Below are 12,506 nucleotides of genomic sequence, written 5' to 3'. Positions count from 1 at the left end.
TACCGCCATGCTGGGGGTGGAACCCAGGTTCTGTGTATTTTAGACGAGCACTCGTGGCCTAAGCTAAGCTATGTCTCCGTCGAGAACTTTTAGCTGCAGAGCAAAATCTATCTTAATATAGAGGATGCAGAGATGAACATTCAACAAAAAGAATGTCTCAACTAAGACTAAGATTTAGCAATCTATTTTGAAGTCGGTATTTTTTTTTTTAACCGAGCCTTAACTATTATCAATTAGAGGTTAATTTAATTCTAATATTTCCTGGAGTTGGGGCAGTTATCATGACAAACTAACTCTGAACAGTCTTTTCAGACCCACAAAGTCACAAAAGCTTTGTTCATTCACATGCTATTGGGAATGGAGATGGGATGGATTTAAAAACCGGTTCAACAGCTGTCTCCAACTAGTCCCTTACTGCCCTGAGACAGAAAGAGACCAAGGGGCCTCTTACTTGTTGATGTTTAAAGCAATGGTAATGCTTGTAAAGCCTTTCCAATTAGTCTCACAAGAAGTGCACCAGGCACAGGCTTGGCAAGTGTGACTAGAGTAGCCCTTGGATGGAGTCACATCACCATAAACATACATATCAGAACTTCCTCCCCTCCCTCCCTCCCTCTCTTCCTCCCTTCCTTCTTTTTCCTCTGCTCACACATAAAGAGTGTAAGCAGGTGTGCATGCTGTGACACATGTGGAGATCAGGGACAACTGTGTGGAGTCCATGTTTCCCTCCTGCCCTTTGAACTCACATTGCCAAGCTTTTGCAGCAAGCACCTTTTACCGGTGAGTCACCTCACTGGCACATGCAATGCTTCCTTTTTGTGCTAAATTTTCATAACTCTAACTATTCTTTAACATACTTGAGTTTTATATGGAGTTTTTTTGGTATGTGCGTGTGCATATGTGTGTGTGTATGTGCTTACTTTTTACAATATATGTCAAGACACAGATCTCCATGACTGGGTTACTGTAGGTAACCAGCTTGCTCTGGAGGTCTTTCCCTTTGTCCCAAGTTCTGGCACCACACCTACCAGGTATTACGTGGGTGCTTGGGAATCCCAACTTCATTCCCCACACTTGCCTAACAAGCACTTTGGTCCACTGACTCATCCCCCCGCCTCTTATTTCGTAATTTCGGAATGATCTTCATTTTCCTTTCTATCTCATACTTATTTTTTCTATTTCTGAGGCACAAGTGTGTGACCCACATGTGTGAATTTTTACAGGTACCATTTCCTTTTTCTGTCTCTGTAGGACAAAAACAAAGGCAGTTTCCAAGAGCAATGATTGTGATCAGGATCCAAATAAAAGAAGAAATCAGAGAGAGGGGGAGTGGGAGGGATATGGGATGGAAAGAGAGCCCACTGTCACCATTCTGGTAGTTATGACACAGCTATCTCCAGGACTATACAAGGCTCCAGACAAAAATGGCTTCTGGAGGCCTTTAATATGACAAGGCCTGGTGCCTGGCACAGTGGCCTTGGGTAAGGACAAAGTAGGGAGTAAAGATGTGGAAGCTCTTTGTTGTTAGCCTGTGTGATCCAATATTTCTTGCAGGATTCAAGAACGGTTGTATACTTAATTTAGACAAGCCAAGGGAAATGCCTCCGAGTTTCCGGTTTCTGACTGTTCTCTTTTTATTTTGTTCAATGTAAGCTCAAAATTTCCCTAGGCCTGGTGATCTCTGTTGGTGATGGTGTGTGTGTGTGTGTGTGTGTGTGTGTGTGTGTGTGTGTGTGTGTGAGTGTGTAAGCTAGGAGCAAGAAGCCGCAGTCTCTCATTAACATTTCAGTCACAGGAGAAGAATTTGGCTGTCAGATGGAGGCATATTAAGAAACAGCTCCCCAGGAAAAGAAATGCACCTTGTGGGTTCATCTTGAATCATCTGACTTTTGACTCGAAGCGAATCAAAATTCAGGTGATGTATATCTCTGCATTAGTTTCTATTAGTATTAATGGGCAACCGGCATGTATATCAACACACACATTAGTGAGGCCGGCTCCCTGAAGGGTTTCTGCTTTGGGGTGAGGGCAGCTCTCATCTGCACATTCGTTACAGTGGGAACGGCACCGCGCCTCCTAAAAACTGTTCCACGCTCAGTGCTCCGCTGGAAAAGGCTCTTTTTCCTTAAAACACAGCAAGTGAAAAGTCTCACCAAAAAATAGTCACATCTTTTTATTACTATCAATAATTCACTATTTAGGACTTGTTATTTATTTATGGTCTGTGTTCAGTGAGTTTCCATGTAGAAGGGGGAAAAAAGGCATCTGATAGCCCTTTTAAAATGAATGAAATTAATGTTTTTGTGGACACCGGGGATTGGGCCTCGGTGTCCCAGCACTCATGCATGCAGATGAAGCGTTCCACCAGCGAGCTGCGCTCCTGGCTGTAAAAGGCATTATGACTATTACTATTTCATTGTTATTATTTTGGGACGGGATCTCATGTAGCTGGGCTGGCCTTGTCCTCTTTATGTATCTCACTGGTAGAATGCTAGCCTGGGATGCGCAGGGGCTCTGGACGATATCTAGTAGGAAAAAAAAATACATAAAAGGACCAAGAAACCATGGTTGGTGGTGATTGGTTGACACAGTAAGGTAGTTCAGAAAGAATGAACCGAATGGTTCCAGAAAGCTAAAATGACTGTTGGTTTACTTTTTTTTTTTTTTTTTTTTTTTGGATGAAGGGAAGTTCAAGTCAAATTTAAGGCTCTAAGGAAGTCACAACTTATCAGCATATGTCAGCGAGGATGATTTCCGCTGCCAAGAAAAGACCCAGTGTTTCTAAATGTCCTAACCCCGTAGAGGGCTGTCACTTACAGACTAACACCTAGACCCCTCAGGGTTCACTGTGCTGTGTTGTCTGTCCCTATCTACCCATCAAACATGCTGATCCCTGCCACACAGAAACCTTTTACCTGAATAGTGAGAACTGGCTGTTACCAGCTCTGCTCTGGATGTCAACCCCACAGAACAGACCGAGGAAGAAGGATGAAGTCCCTGGCTTCTCTTTTGTTGCTGGGGCAAGTGTTTTGGAAAGTCGTGTGCTATTGCGTTGGCTAGCAGCAACGGTTTGAATGTAGTCCCCTAATAGTCATCAAACTAAATTCCTGGGTTAATAGTTTCAAGGCCGGAAACTTACTCCGACCACAGTGTTATGCAGGTGCATCTTGAAGGCTTTATAAGCAGAAGGAAGATGCACGTAGGCACGCACGCACGCATGTATGCACGTACGTACGTACGCACGCACATATGCACGCACGCACTCATTCTTCTTCTATTTTGCTATGTGATGCTCTGTGCTCTCTTGGAAGTCCTCCAGCAATAAGACCGTAAGCACGTTAGTCCTTTAAGGTTAGGTCTGTAGCTCTGAGGTGGAGTGGCTGCCTAGCATGTGTAATGTCTTTGACCCCCAGCATTACAGATGTGCACTTTAATTCTTATGCCCCCAAACTGTAAGGCAAAAATAAACCAATTTTCTGTATAAAGCCACTTGCCTTAGGTCTAGTTACAATAATGCCAATGTCGGATCATTTTTTTCTGATCTAAAATCATCAGGTAGATTCCATGATAATCAAGATAATCAACTTCGTTATGCTGTTCCCATGAGCTCGAGATAAGTCATTGTCTCTGAACTCTTAATTTCCCAGAGGGGACTGGATAACACAGAGAAAGCCACTAGAGAGAAGGACTGGTTGTCAGTTGGGGCTGTGCCACAACAGTGATGGTGTGACCACATTATTGTGATCCTAAAAGGTCTACTTAAATGCAGCCATGGGCACCTGAGGATTCATTACACACATAAGAGAGTACCAGGGTTCCCAGAGAAATGAATTTAGTATTGTTGGTTTCCAGGCTGAACATGAAATCTGGGACCCAGAAACCACTTAAGCTATAGCGGTTAAGATGCTTAAGATGCAGTTTCTTGGTCAAGCAGGTTAATGATAAACCACAAACACTAACTATACTTACTCTGAACCCCAAACTTTAACCGTGATTGACACTTGTCTTGAGTGGAACCAAAAAAAAAAAGTATATTTAGGAAATAAAATGTTAATACATGTTAGAGTTCTGAGTATTGTGTAACAAAAATCAAGAAGGGTGCTGAGGGGTGGCTTAGTGGTTAAGAGCACTGGGTTCTTTGCAGATTGTTTGCTCTCAGATTCTGAGACAGGGGGTTGAGGTGCGTGCTTTACATGCCAAAGCAGACCTGGCCTCCAGGTTCTCCCAGCATCCCTCAGTCTCCAGGGCCTGGGCTGCCCTTCCCCCAGAGGCTCTTTGGTATATAACCCAAACATTTCAGTCTCTCCTTCTCTCCTCTCCTTTTCCTTTTTTCTCTGTGCATGCTTTCCTTCCTTCTTCCTTCCTTCCGCCTCTCTTTCTTTCTTTTCCTCCTCCCCTTTGTCTTTCTTTCCATGATTACTTACTTCCCTGACCTCCTTCTTTGAGACCAGTGACTATATATATATATATATAATTATATAAAATCTGGCTTGAATTGGCTCATTGGTTGAGAAATAACTTATCATAGATCACCTGGGTTTAATTCTCAGTACCCACATGGTGACTCACAACCATCTGTAACTTCAGTTTTAGGGGCTCTGATGTCCCCTTTTGGCACACATGTAATACACACACACATGCACGCACAGTCAAACACTTATAGACAAAAAAAAAACAGGATAAATAATAAAAAGTAAATCCTAGTTATGCATAGCTTTATAGGGTTGCCCTATGCATAGATGGCTCTTTATTCTGTTCCTGCTTCTCCTGTCAAACCTCCTTTTCAAGGCCTCACCAGCCCTGGGAACGAGACCTTGAACCCAGGGAGGATGAATAAAAAAACAAAACAAAACAAAACAAAAAAACCCCCAAAACTCAGCATGTAAAATGTCCTGTATGACATGCCAACTGCTGACTGCATGCTAGAGTTAAAATTTAAATTAATTTAAAACTGTATAAAAGGAACAATTTAGTTCTCCTGGGCTGTGGTGACACCCCCCACCCCACGCACACCATAAAATCATTTCCTTGCTATCTCCTATCTTTAATTTTGCTACTGCTACGAATTGGAATGTAAGTCTGACACACAGGATCTTCAGATATGTGACCTTTGCGTGTGTTGAGACCCATAGGTTGAGAACCACCACCCTAGGGCAATGGACCAGTGTGTCCTAGATTGACCAGTGCAAAGATGAGATGTTTCCATCCACACAGGGAGGGATATTCTTGGAACTCTGGGAAGGGCTGTTCTGTTGGGAAATGGTGGAACCAGAATTGTGGCAGTGAGTGTTGGCCTCCGGGGGAATCTGGTCCGCCCAGTTGCAGTCCAGTTGGGCAGGTCTGACTGGTTCTTCTGTTTTGAAGCAGGGACCCAGATAGAGGTGGCTGTCAGTGGGCAGACTTTGAGTAAACAAGCATCTGTAGCTAGGGTGGACCTGAGGCAGGGGCAGATCCAGTCTCCAAGAAACAGACTGGGTAGAGATGCTCCAGTTAGTTGGACCATAAATAAACAGAAATAGAAAAATATAGACATGCATTTACTTCAGATTTGTGTTGCTTGGGGTTTCCAACGTTTGGCAACTGATATTAGTCTTACTCTGGAAGCAAACTTAAAAAAAAACAGTTATCCCAGCTTTGAAGTATAAAGCTCTAAAGTCACCGTGGATGAAATCTAGCAGAGGCAAAATGAGCTCCGTGAATGTTTAGACTTTAAGGTGAAAATCGGTGGCAACGCTCTTGGTTAGCATCGGACATTCTGGGGCTTGAGCCTCAGCATCCTAAACAAACAAACAAACAAATAAATTTGTAAGCATAGCTTCCCAAACCTGAAGTTTGAGAAACAGTGATGTCATATGAAAGACATGTTTCTGTGAAGAGTCAAATCATCTTTGGGGTGCTCTGAGCTCAGTGCTGAAGCCCCCACAGTGTTTTAGAGGACCATGAAAAGGTGTCTATTTCATGTTACAGCATTAAAGACAACAACTTAATATAAATTATAAAATATTGTTTTTGCACTAACATAATTGTATATATAATATAATATATATGTACATATGTATATATTGTAGCAAAAGGGGTCTACAGATGTGCAAGTGTCTAGGGTTCTTGAAAGACATTAATGCCTATTACTCAGTGTCTTGGAGGGAACCTTGAGATCACAAACACAGAAGGCCAAGCTTGCTCCGAATCACCACCAGGGGGCGTGCTGGGGTAGTTGTATTTGAGCGGACCAATCCAGGGGAGTACAATCCAGAAACATCCTCATTCCCAGTATGTGCTCAAGCTGTGGGTGAGGAAAGAGGGTGCCTAGGTCACCAGACTGAGGTAGGCAGGACTAGTCCCTTCTCAGATGATCACTCCCTGCTCTTAGGACTGGTTAGGGAGTTGTCAGGGTCGCACGTATAGGGGAAAGTTTTCCTGGGGACACGGAAGAGGCAATAATACACAAGCACTGGGGGCTTAAGGCATCTACCATTAAGAAGGCATATGAGTGCATATAACCCTACAATCACACCATGGGGATCTAGGGACAGTTCATATGTGGTCTCAGTCGAGCTGCTTATGATTAAAGAGGCATAAGACATATGTAACGCACACACACACACACACACACACTTACACACACAGAAAGAGAGAGAGAGAAAGAGAGAGTGAGAGAGAGATTGTAAATACAAAATGTAACTTGGGAATGATGTCATAGATTCCTTTTGGGGGGAAATGGGCTATAAAACAATTACACCGTCTTTCCCGCAGGCAAAGGCTGATGGGAAACAGAAAACAAGGGCACATTGAAGTCAATTCCAACACCTCCTCCTATGGACTGCAGAGTGCCTGTGTCATTCTGTGCAGGAAGAATGTGCTCCTGGGCTCAGTGTACGGACCTGTCCTACGGGCTCTTAGATTTGCTCTCTTGTTGCCGAGTGAGGCCAAGGACAATGAAAAATGACCCTATTATAACTTCTGATAAAAGCAGCAGCTACTTAGAGGATCAACCAATAAACATCGGAGGAAGACAAATGGCTCCAAGAGGATGACTGATGGAAGTTGGAAATTAGGGACACCTGCGGTGTGGGGACCAGCACAAAGCACACAGCACAGAGATTCTCCCATTCCTGGCTCATGGCTCTCCATTGATTTGGGTCACCTGACCCCTTGTCTTGGGAAAAAGTCAATCTCTTATATTCCACACGAAGGCGACTTGAAAATGGTGACCCGTCGTGTGTGGATGCTCGTTTTCATTATGACAAAAAAACCTACCTGAGATAGAAAATCAGAGTAATTTTATGTAATGCTCTCACTTGGGCTACAAGTCTCTGAGCTTTTAGGTCAGAATTATTTTCTATGGTCTAAATATAGACTCAGCATAAAAAAAAAACTATTTAAAAAAACCCTCAGCTTTTAGGGGTATTCGAGGTTATTTCTTAGGGGCTTAAACAAGCCCCGCAGATAGTTCTTTCTTGGGAAACTTGGTGTATTTTATATTGTTGATTGTTGTAGTTTCTATGATAGTATCCAGCATGTAGCCCACAAATTGCTTCCTTCTTAATCTCAAGGGTTTGGGCAAGCCACACTTAAATGGCCTGGAAAAAGGTTATCCCACATTTTCCATTACGTCAGAGTGTTGGCAAGACGGTCTGGGGCTTGGTGGTGGCAGTGGCAGTAATCACTGGCCACCTCAGTGTTCCCACGTGTCTGATGAACCACAAATACATAATGTGGTTTAGCCACGGAGGAGGGCCACAGCGGTGAGCTCACAAGACAGGTTGGACATTTGCTGTAATTTGTATGGCAGCTGTCATCAGCCAACTGAATCCAAAGTGACACCTTCAGCTGCCAACATGAGTAGAACATGTTCGGGGTCCCAGAGTAGAAGGGGGACCTGCTAAGATGGGGTAGAGTTGAATGAGAGTGGATTAAAAAAAATAGGCCTTTGAGAAGTTAATGAAGAGCCTAGTTGTGATTGGAAGTGATCGGAATGTACGCGTCTAGCAAGGAGACCGCACACGGAATCGTTAGCCCGCTTTTACTCCGAGGAAACTCTGACAGTCTGCAGCAGCTGCCACTGTTTGGATTATGCCATATGGCATGACAGAAACAAATCACACATATTTTCACGTCGACAAATATTATTATTCCCAAACATAAACACGTCCATATAAGTGGTTTTTTTTCCCCTCCTGGGAGGAATACGGTTCCTGATCTTGGTTATGAGAAGATGACTCTGTACGTGTAAAAATCACCTGCCAAATTTATTATCGTGAAAACAATCCCACACATGCTCTCCCCATGCCTTCCTTTCCTTATTTGTCATCAGCCACACTTGGGATGGTGGCAGAGACGTAGGAAGGAAGGAAGGCAAAGGCGGTAAGGGGCAGGGAAAGCACAGCTGTGGAAGGGGCTCACGCTGTCCCTCTGCTGTCCCCAGCTCTGTCCTTAGCTGTCGTCGCTCTCATAACGAAGCAGGGAGCTTGCCTGGGAATGATTACGGGGAACATCCAGCAGCCAAACGCTGTGCGGGGAAACTGGAAAAGGCTTGATGAGCCACTTAGACATGTCCACACCAGACCTTTGAAGCATCTCTTACTGCTTAGTTAGGTTTTGTGCGTGTGTGTATGTGTGTGTATGTGTGTGTATGTGTGTGTGTATGTGTGTGTATATGTGTGTGTGTATGTATGTGTGTGTATGTGTATGTGTATGTGTGTATGTGTGTATGTATGTGTGTGTATATGTGTGTATGTGTGTGTGTATATGTATGTGTGTGTATGTGTGTGTGTATGTGTGTGTGTGTGTGTGTGTGTGTGTGTGTGTGTGTGTGTGTGTGTGTTTTGAAACAGAGCCTCATTCTATAGCTCAGGTTCTTCTGGAACTCAATATGTATTCAAGGCTGGCTTTAAACTCATGGTAATCCTCCTGCATCAAACTCCCAAGAGCTGGAATTACAAACATGATTTAAAATTACCTGGGCTTCTCACCATACTTAGCTTCTGTCTCTCTCTTCTTCTGCGGCTTCCCTTCAGTTGGTTTTTGACATAGGGTCTCTCCTTGGCCTGAGACCCCCCCCATCAGGCTGGGCTGGCTTCAGTGACCTGGGCAGTGACCTGCAGAGGCACACCTCTCTGTTTGCCCAGTGCTGGCATTCTAAGCACACGCCGTCATGCTGTGCTGTTTTTATCTGGGTTCTGGGGAGTGAGCTCAGGTCCTCATGCTTACAAAAGAAGCTACCACTCAAGTCTTAAATTTCTCATTTCTCTTCTTCCTCCTGTATGCATGTATGTGTGTGTGTGTGTGTGTGTGTGTGTATGTATGATATGTCTGTGTATGTTTGCATGTGTACATGCGATATGTGCACTATATTTGCAAGTGTGTGTATATATATTTATACATGCAGTTATGTTTGCATGTGTGTGGTGTATGCATGTATGTTTGCATGTGTATGATATCTGCATGTATGTTGCATGTGTGTGAATGATGTAGACAGGCATGTTTGCATGTGTGTTATATGTGGAGTTTGTATGCATGTGTGATACATGCAGGTATGTTTGCATATATGTATATATGTGTATGTGAGCATGTATGTTTATATGTGTGTGTGGTGTGTGCATGTATGTTTGCATGAGTGTGTGTGATGTGGGCAGGTATGTTTGCATGTGTGTGATATATGCGTGTAAGTTTATATGTATGGGGGATGTTAATATGTATGTTAATATGCATATGAGCATATTTGAAGGGCTGGGGTTGATGTCAGGAGTCTCTGAGTCAGACACAGAGCTCACTAACACCACTGTCCTAGCTGGTCAGTTGGCTCCTGGGCTCTCCTGTTTCTGCCTTCTGACCGTACATACATCATACCTTATAGCCACGGAACCCTGAACTCTGGTCTTTACACTTGCCTGACAAACACTTTACCCTGCTCCGTATCTCTTTTTAAAATTAGATCTTATTAATTGCTGTCATTTCTGTTTCCCCTCAAATTTCCGTTACTGGAAATTCTTGTTGCTGTCTGAATCTTGCCGTATAGCAGCCGGCTGGGTTCAAACCTGGGTTTCTCCTGCCCCAGCCTCTCACGTGCTGGGACCACAGGCATGCGCATCACCACACGTGGCTCTGCAGCTTGAGACGTCAGCTGTTCTGCACAGAACGTCCTTGTCTCTTTTCCTGCTCATCCTTAGCTATGACCTGCCTCCTTCATCTCTGCCAAGCCTCCCAGACTCCAGGACACCTGCCGGCCTTCCAAGGAGGACTTGGGCGACATCGATAGGACAGAATGCACAGGAAGGGCTTGTCCACAGTTCTCTGCTGTAATTATGGCACGCAGAGCCTGCAGCTACCATGGGACAGCACCTCTAATCCGTAGCCCTACTGAGAAAGACACGAGACAGTAGTCACTTTTCCTGCTCTACGTGAAAACAGTTTGGGGGCCAGGCCAATGGCTCTGAGTGTATACACTCTGTAAGCAGGGCAGGCATTACCTGGTAACCCAGCACTGATGTGTCTTTTGTGGCCCACATATATCAATGAATCAGAAATGTTGGGATTGGTGCTTAGTGGTGGGTCCGTCAGCCTTTGGAGGCCTGAGCTGCAAGTTCACTTTTGAGAGTCATCGTGTGAACCATTGGTCTCCCCTTTACATTTTTCTTCTCTTTCAGTATCTATAAAATGAAACCACAGCCTCCATCATTACTGTGGTCACTAACTTAATATGAGGTATTGTGAGGATCCAATCAGACAATAGCGAAGGAAACTCTGCCTGCCACACGCAGTAGTTATTGCTGCTGCTCCTTTGTGTATCCGCAGTGTGTGTCTGTGTATGCAACTGCCTATTTGTGTGTGTTCGTGTGAGGGCCGACACGTGTGGAGGTCAGAGGACTTCCTCAGGCACTGGTCCTCACCCGTCACCTTGTCTGACTGGCGTCTGTTCTCGTTAGGATTCTCCTGCCTCACATTTCAACATAGGAACACTGAGATTGCAGATGGCGGTTTCCTGGGATCTACACTCAGGTCTTCACACTTGTGTGGCAAGCATTTAACCCGAGGAACCATCTCCCTAGTCCCGTTTTGGTCAGTGTTACTGTGTCATTATTATATCATTGTGCCAGTGACAAATAAACATTTTAAGTGCTACTTAAATGTCATACTTTCTACTCTCACTCACATTGTCAAATATTCCTATAGCATATATATATATATATATATATATATATATATATATATATATGTCACAAACACACACACATATGCACACATGCTTCACGGCAGATGAACATACAGAGTTTATATTGAAAATTGTAGGGCATATGCTTGGACTGAAGCGTCTCACGTTGGACAGGAAGTGATCTTGTTACAACAGTTAAAAGTTCCAAAAAACGTAGGAAATAGAAAGAGAGGCTCCTCAAAAAGAAAAGCAGCAGCCACGGGGGTGTAAGTGCTCAAGGAAAACCAGGGTGAAGGAGTAGAAGGGGAGATTGGTAGAGTGAAGGTGAGTTTTAAAACGAAAACATTAGTTTTAAAGCTTGTCTATATTTGAAAGATCATAGAGAGGTCTCTTTCCTGTTTAGCTTCTAATACTTAGTGTGCTGCAAAAACAAAACAAACAGTACACACAGAGAAAGAGAGGGAGAGGGAGAGGGAGAGAGAGAGGGGGGGGGGGGAGAGAGAGAGAGAGAGAGAGAGAGAGAGAGAGAGAGAGAGAGAGAACAGAAACATCAAAACCAAGCCATAAAAACCCTGTCTTTTATTATCATTACAAGGGTAGGCTGAATATTACCACACCAAAGTGAGAATGCCGGAATGCATCAGTTCTGTTAGAAGTCACTCAGTGAAAAACTGGGACTTCCATTACTGTTGCTACTGAAGTGGAGAGGCTGCCCTCCCTGTTATTAGAACTACCCTGATCACCCTGCCTGGCACACACATGGGCTTCTTGCAAGGACTTCAGCGGGTATCTTCTGAATAGCAGCCAGAATGACACTGGACAGGAACACAGCGGAGGTCACATCAATAATGCGATGCAGGAGGATGGCAGCCTCCTCCTGCAAGCCCCGGGAGCTGGCAGAGATCATACTGCCACTCGGAGCTGCCAGCCAACAGCAATGTCACTTTAACATATTCCAGACAGAGGCGAACTCAATCATCAGCTCAAGCCGGAGCAAGGCTAGGAGAGGAAAGAAATAAAGAAATAAAGCAAGGCTAGGAGAGGAAAGGGGACAGGAAGAGAAATGCCCGAAGAATCTGCATGAGTAAGGGCTACAAAATGGGGACAATTCTAAGATAAATGCTTAAATGTGCCACAACTGCCACATCCCCTAAGGCCACGATCCTGCTAAACACATTACCATTAAGGGGAAGAAGGAACCTTGGAGCCTGTTATTCACATTGTTAAGAAGTGAGCACAGAAATGTAAGAGAAAGCACCAGTAAGGGCCGCGGGCGGAGAAGCATCACTGTTCTGGAGGCTCCGCCCCCTCCCCTCCCAGGACTTCTGCTCTCAAGGCCACGCCCCTTTTTCGT

This window comes from Micromys minutus (genome assembly GCF_963924665.1).
Source record: "Micromys minutus genome assembly, chromosome: 30".
NCBI lineage: Eukaryota > Metazoa > Chordata > Mammalia > Rodentia > Muridae > Micromys > Micromys minutus.
Note: the sequence above shows the minus strand (reverse complement) of the source record.